The sequence below is a fragment of the Tupaia chinensis genome, unplaced genomic scaffold (assembly GCF_000334495.1).
Source record: "Tupaia chinensis unplaced genomic scaffold, TupChi_1.0 Scaffold000439_1, whole genome shotgun sequence".
NCBI lineage: Eukaryota > Metazoa > Chordata > Mammalia > Scandentia > Tupaiidae > Tupaia > Tupaia belangeri.
In genome coordinates this window covers 848519-854518 of record NW_006159944.1, presented here as the reverse complement: position 1 = coordinate 854518, position 6000 = coordinate 848519, and the positions used below count along the sequence as shown (strand labels likewise).

At 41.0% G+C, this 6000-nt stretch overlaps 1 protein-coding gene across 6 annotated transcripts in view; it reads left to right on the top strand.

Annotated features, from left to right (window-relative positions):
* SIAH1 (siah E3 ubiquitin protein ligase 1) overlaps nucleotides 1-6000 on the top strand; it is a 43843-nt gene that overhangs the window by 15394 nt on the left and 22449 nt on the right. The window contains exon 1 of one of the 6 annotated variants that reach the window (XM_006155245.3): nucleotides 59-731. The exons of 3 other annotated variants lie outside the window; for them this stretch is intronic. The gene's annotated coding sequence lies outside the window, so the exon portion shown is untranslated. 2 more of the 6 variants (XM_006155244.3, XM_006155246.3) reach the window with 2 other exon arrangements.

Below are 6000 nucleotides of genomic sequence, written 5' to 3'. Positions count from 1 at the left end.
GGGCCTGCGCTGCCTGCCCCCGACCCCGACCCCCCAACCCGGCAGCTGCCGGCCGGATGGTGCTGCGTTAGCCTCTGGCTCCAGCCCGAGTATTCATTGTGCAGTGGGAAGAATGCAGCTCCTCCCTTGTTTATGTCGTTAGAGAGGAGGGCGCGTGAACGGCTTGCCAGGGAAGCGCTAGCTTTTGATTAGCAACCTCGGTTTTCCTAAGCTTCATTTGCCCAGTGGTTTGGGATCTTTTCCTGACTCTCGGCGATAGATAACTTAGGAACGTGGGTAAACTGGGCCACTGCGATGCGTAGGTGTTTCTTTGCCGACTGCCTGTTCCTGGAAAGATGTAGAATTTGTTTGCTCAGGAAAGTCTAGTTTGTGTGCTCAGAAAATTCACTTGTGTGTGGCCGATTTGTCAAAGTCGCAGAACCTCCGTATAGGATAGTGCCCGTTCCTGGCAGTTGAACATTTACCATTACTTGATAAGTGGCTGTCAAGGGTAAATTGTTAACTCTTTTCAGCAGTTTAATGTTGGAAGCATGGACTCTGAAGTCATACTGCTTGCTGTGGTTCCAATCCTGCCCCGCTGGTTTGTGGCCGTGGGCAAAATACTTAAAGCTTTTGTGCTTCATTTTCGTTATCTTTACAATGGGTGTAATACAGTACCTACCTCAAGCATTGTTCAGAGAATTGATGAGATGATTAAAGGTGGAAAGGCTCAGAGCACTAGCAAGCCCACAGTAAGTGCTCAGTTAAATGCTATTGCTAAGGTTGCTGCTGTTTAATCTTACGAGGTTATTTTTTGCTAATGGATATATTGGAAGTGCACAGGTGAGAATTTGTGAAATCGTGTAAATCGTCAGAGCTGGATTCTTCTGTCAGTTCGTTTTGTTGCTGAAAAGGAAAAGAGATACAGTTTTTGACAGACTTTTAAGATGAAGTCGTTTCATAAGTTTATATGATAGGGGATTTGTTTGGATAGATATTGTGTGGCAATTTAAAAAGTCAAATTGGGGGCTAGCAGGCTGGCGAACTGTTGAAGGTGCTGGATTCCCACGTGGCCAACTGAAGTTGGAGTCCTGGATCCAGCGGTTTTAAACTTTAGCTGGGTACTTGTGCGCTTATGCCCAAAATCCCAAGAAGAGAATGGAGAAGAGATTGAGGTATTTGGGGTGTGGCCATTCCTCCTGGGGAGGGGGTAGATGTCTCGTTTTCTGTCTCTGGTGGGGGGAGCGCATGCTTCTGTAGCAAAAATCTCTAAAAATAAAATGTAAGGTGATTAAAATGAGGTATCCGTTTACCAATGTTAGATTTTATGGATCATCAAGGACTTGCATTACCTAATATCAAACTTAGAAAAGTGGAACAGTGAGTCTCTTTTAATTGAATGTTAGATATCTGTGGTTTCACCATCTCTCTCTTTAAAGAAGTTATTAGGAAGCAAAGTAGTGACAAATGGAATGGCCTGATAATTTTGTCAGGGAGGTATTGACTTAAATTATGGTAGAGAGCGTTTTGATTAGCTGTTAAAGAACTTTGTGACTGTTGAGACACAAATTGTTTAATTGTTCATTCTGGAAATTTAAGTAAAGATGCAATCTTTGTAATCTGAGATATTATTTGCAATCCTATCCAGGATTTTCTCCCTTAAGTTTTCTTTAGATATAATATTAGAATTGGCTTAAATGACCATTCTTGGCATCTTTCCAGCATACCTTAATAACAATTAATATTTTACAATACAGTATAGATAATTCTGTTCAAATTGCATTTTAACACTTGTTCTCTCTAAACTTTGGGAAATTTATATACAAATTGCTATAGAGTAATAATCTCTTAATATCTAATATTATGATTAAGTTCAAAATAATCATAATTAATTTTACATAAGGAGGTTAAAGTAAGTTCAGTAACTAAAATTTTAGGTGACTGCTTAAATTATACTTTTTAAACATAATTATTTAATTTTATTATTATTTTAATTTGCTATGGGGCGTATGTGCTCACCAGAGAGAGAGAGAAAGCCGCTAGGTCTGGGACTTGAACCATGGTTAGCAGTGTGGGAGTGCCTTAACCACTTAAGTCACTTTTTGGCCCCTTAAATTGTATTTTAAAGCAGTTGATTCAAATTTTTAAAGCTTGAAGCTCTTTGCTTGAAGAGATCTATTACACACTTTTAAAATTATAATTATGAAATTTCTATATGCACCTTGTTACACGTTTAAATTCTGGATATTTTTGGTACAGAACTCACTTTCAGCAATAAATGAGAACTTCAGAGCTTCTCCTTTATCGCGTCCAAAAAACAACCTGGGGTTGAAATTTTCCTCTTTACCATACATACCTTTAATGGTAGTTTGTTTTTCCTTTTTTTTTCGGGGTGGGGTGGGGTGGGGAGGGGGCGGATTTAAGTTTTGCTAGAAAGCACCAGCGTTCCCCTGAGACAGAGAGAAAGTGAACATCATCCCCTAGGGGAGAGATGGTCATGCCTCAGTCTCTTCTCCAGTCTCCTCTCAGGATTTTGGGCACCCACACACACATGCCCCTGGAGTTTTATTCAAGCTGCTGTATCGGGATTCCAGCTGTGCAGTTGGCCGAGCAGTATCCAGACTTCTTAACCATACCATCTGCTGCCCCAGTAGTCTTTTAAATAGCAATATTTTTTTCTTTTCTTTTTTTCCATTTGCTAGAGGGCATAGGTGGAGAGAGAGAAGAGAGAGCACACTTGAGAACAAGGAACCACTTCCCAATAGGGCATGGTCATGCTACAGTCCATTCTCCATTTCTGTGTCTTTTTTGGAGAGGTTTTCGCTACAGGGCGCGTGCGCTCGCCAGACAGACAGAGACAGACAGAGAGACAGAAAGCGAGAAATCACCCCCCAGAGGGGATGGTCACACCACAATCCCTTCTCCTCCATTCTCTCGGGATCTTGGGCACGCATGCACACGCACCTGGCGTGAGTTTTAAGCCACTGGGTCCGGGACGTGAACCACGGTTGACTACATGGGAATCCAGTGACATAGCCATTACGCTAACTGCTGGTTCCCATCTGTGTCTTGTCCAGATATGGGGAAGGTGCACGTACACACACACACACACACACACACACACACACACACGCACGCACGGCATATTCTTCAAGCTGTTGGGGCTGGGATTGGAACCACAGTTGGCTGTGTAGGGTCCTGCTCCCTTAACCACCAGGCCACAGACCATCTTCCTTTTTTTAGAGAGAGATTTTTGCCAAGAGTGCGTGTGCTGGCCAAAGAGAGATGAAAGCAAGAAATCACCTCCCCAGGGGGGATGGTCACATGGCAATCCCTTCTCCATTCTCTTGGTATTTTGGGCATACATACACATGTGCCCAGGGTGAGTTTAAGCCACTTGGTCCAGGACCCAAACCATGGTCAATTATGTGGGAGTCTAGCCACGTAATCATTATGCCATCTACTGGTCCCAAATAGCAGTATTTCTTATGATGGCTTAATTTTTGTGGCTGTAATGATTAGAACATCTGCATAAGGGCCAAGATTGTCGTTTTTATTCCTTTATCATCAGTACCTAGCACTCATACATGTTTGTTTCTGACTTACTGCTACCTATATACTGATGACACTCAACTCTTTCCTTGCTGAATTGTAGACTTATTTATTCTCTTGTGCAGTGTTTCTCCCCCCCCCCCAAAGAGTAGCTATAAGTATACAGCAAAATTAGGTGGAAGGTACAGAGATTTCCAAAATAGCCCCAGCTGCTACAAATATATAACCTCCCCCATTATCAACATCCCCCATTGCAGTGGTACATTTACTAAAACTGGTAATAAATACATTGACTTATCTGAAGTTCAGTTTGCTAGGGTTCACTCTTGGTGTCATACATTTTTGGGTTTGGACAAATTATAATTACATTGGGCCAGCAGGTGATGTGATGGTTAGGGCATTAAGCTCCCATATGGCAGACTGTGGTTCGAGTCCCAGATCTGGCAACTTGCTTTTGTATGTCTCTCTCTCCCTCTGTCTCTGGTGAGCACATGTGCCCTATAGCAAAAAAACATAATATAAACATTTTTAAAAATAATAATTGCATACAAAAATTTATGAAGGAATAGTTTCATTGCCCTAAAAATTATCTGTGCTCCATTCTTTTACGCCCAACCTATCATCCTTTTATTGTTTCTGTAGTTTTGCCTTTTCCAGTATCTCATGTAGTTGGAATCATATAGTTATACCCTTTTCAGATTGGCATTTTTTTCACTAATAGTAACAATGAAGTTTCATCCATATCTCTTCATGACTTAATGGCTCGTTTTCTTTTTAGGGCTGAATAAATAATACTGTTTAGATGTACCCAGTTTATCCATTCATCTACTTGAAGACATCTTGGTTGCTTTCTTGTTTTGGCAATTATGAGTAAAATTATTTTAAACATCCAATTCAGGTTTTTTGTTTGGACATATTTTTCCAGTTCTTTTGGGTGACTACGAAGACACATGATTGCTGGACCATATTAGAAAAGCATGGCTAGTTTTGTAAGACACTGCCAGACACTGCAAACTGCCATTTTGCCTTCTCAGGAACAGTGAACGCGTTCCTCTTCATGTGCTCACCATCATTTGGTGTTAGTGTTCTTAAATTTTGGCCATTTTTGTAGGCGTGGTGGTATTTTGCTATTTTTAATTTGCATTTATCTCATGAAGATAATAAATGCATGTTCACCTATGCTGTTTACCATCTGTATCTTTGGTGAGGTGTCTGTTACAGTCTGTGGCCCCTTTTTTTAGTTAGGTTGATTTTCTTCTGCCTTAAGTGTTTGTGTGCTTTGGACGACAGTTGTTTGTCAAATACGTCTATTGCAAATACTTAAGTTTAGCTCTCTTAAGTCTGGCATTGGTTCTCTTTCAGTCATTTTCACTTTTACATAAAATCCTCTCTTCTGCCTTTAAGCGCTTTATCTGTTTTTGGTCTCTATACTCCAGTCCGTTCTTCCTATTGCAGCTTAAATGAGATTTCTAAAAGATGAGCCTAACTTAAAAGACCTTCAGAATAAAGTTTCAAGTTCCTTGAAACAGTAAGTACAGAGGTTCTCCTGAGCTGGTCATTCATTATTGCCTTGCCGTTTTAGACTATCTACTTGAAAGTCCCACTTTTTCTACTAAACACTATAACCTCAGCCTAGACATCATTAACTGAGAAGCTTTTCCTTAATACTACTTGTTTTGTTGGGTGTCATCTCTGTTCTGATAGCACTCTGCTTGGCCCCACTGTAACACATATCCTCCTGGACTATAATTTTTCTTTTAGTTGTCTCTCCAAATAGACTAATATCTTAGAATTTGGTGGTCAGCCTTGTTTGTCTTAGAGTTTAGCTATGTTTCTGGCACATAGTTGGTGTTGAGTAAATATTTGTTGAATGACTGACTAATACCATCACACTGACTTTAATGTGCTTTTCCAGCCTAATTTCTAGTATTTCTTCTTTGCCTTTCCTGGTAAAACTGGATTCTTTGTTCCTTGGCTGTGGTACTTTAGCATTTTTGTGCCTTTGCTCATGAATGTGTTTAATCTCAAATGTCCATCTGTGCTCCTGTGGATAGATTACTTACCCTCTCTCAACCTCAAGCTTCCATTAGCACACAAACAAATATTAAGTATATTGCTACCAGCAGTTGGTGGCATGGTGATTAAGGCATTAGGATCTCACAAAGTAGAACTCTGTGGTTCAAGTCCTGGACCAATCGATTTGAAAAACATGCCAGTCCTGTGTGCTTAGGTCACCAAAATCTTGAGAGGAAAATGGAGGAGAATGGGTTGTGGCTGGCCAATCCCCTGGGGGTGGGGGGTTTGATGATTTTGACTTTTCCTCTTTCATTGTCTCTCTGGTGAGCTTGTAGCTAAAAGTATACTGCTGCCTCCCTTAACCTCCCTCTCACAGTGTCCTGATGCTGGAGTGGCAAATAGTTGGATGGTTAAGAGGACAGACTCTTCAGAGTCAGGCCTGGATGTGTCCTG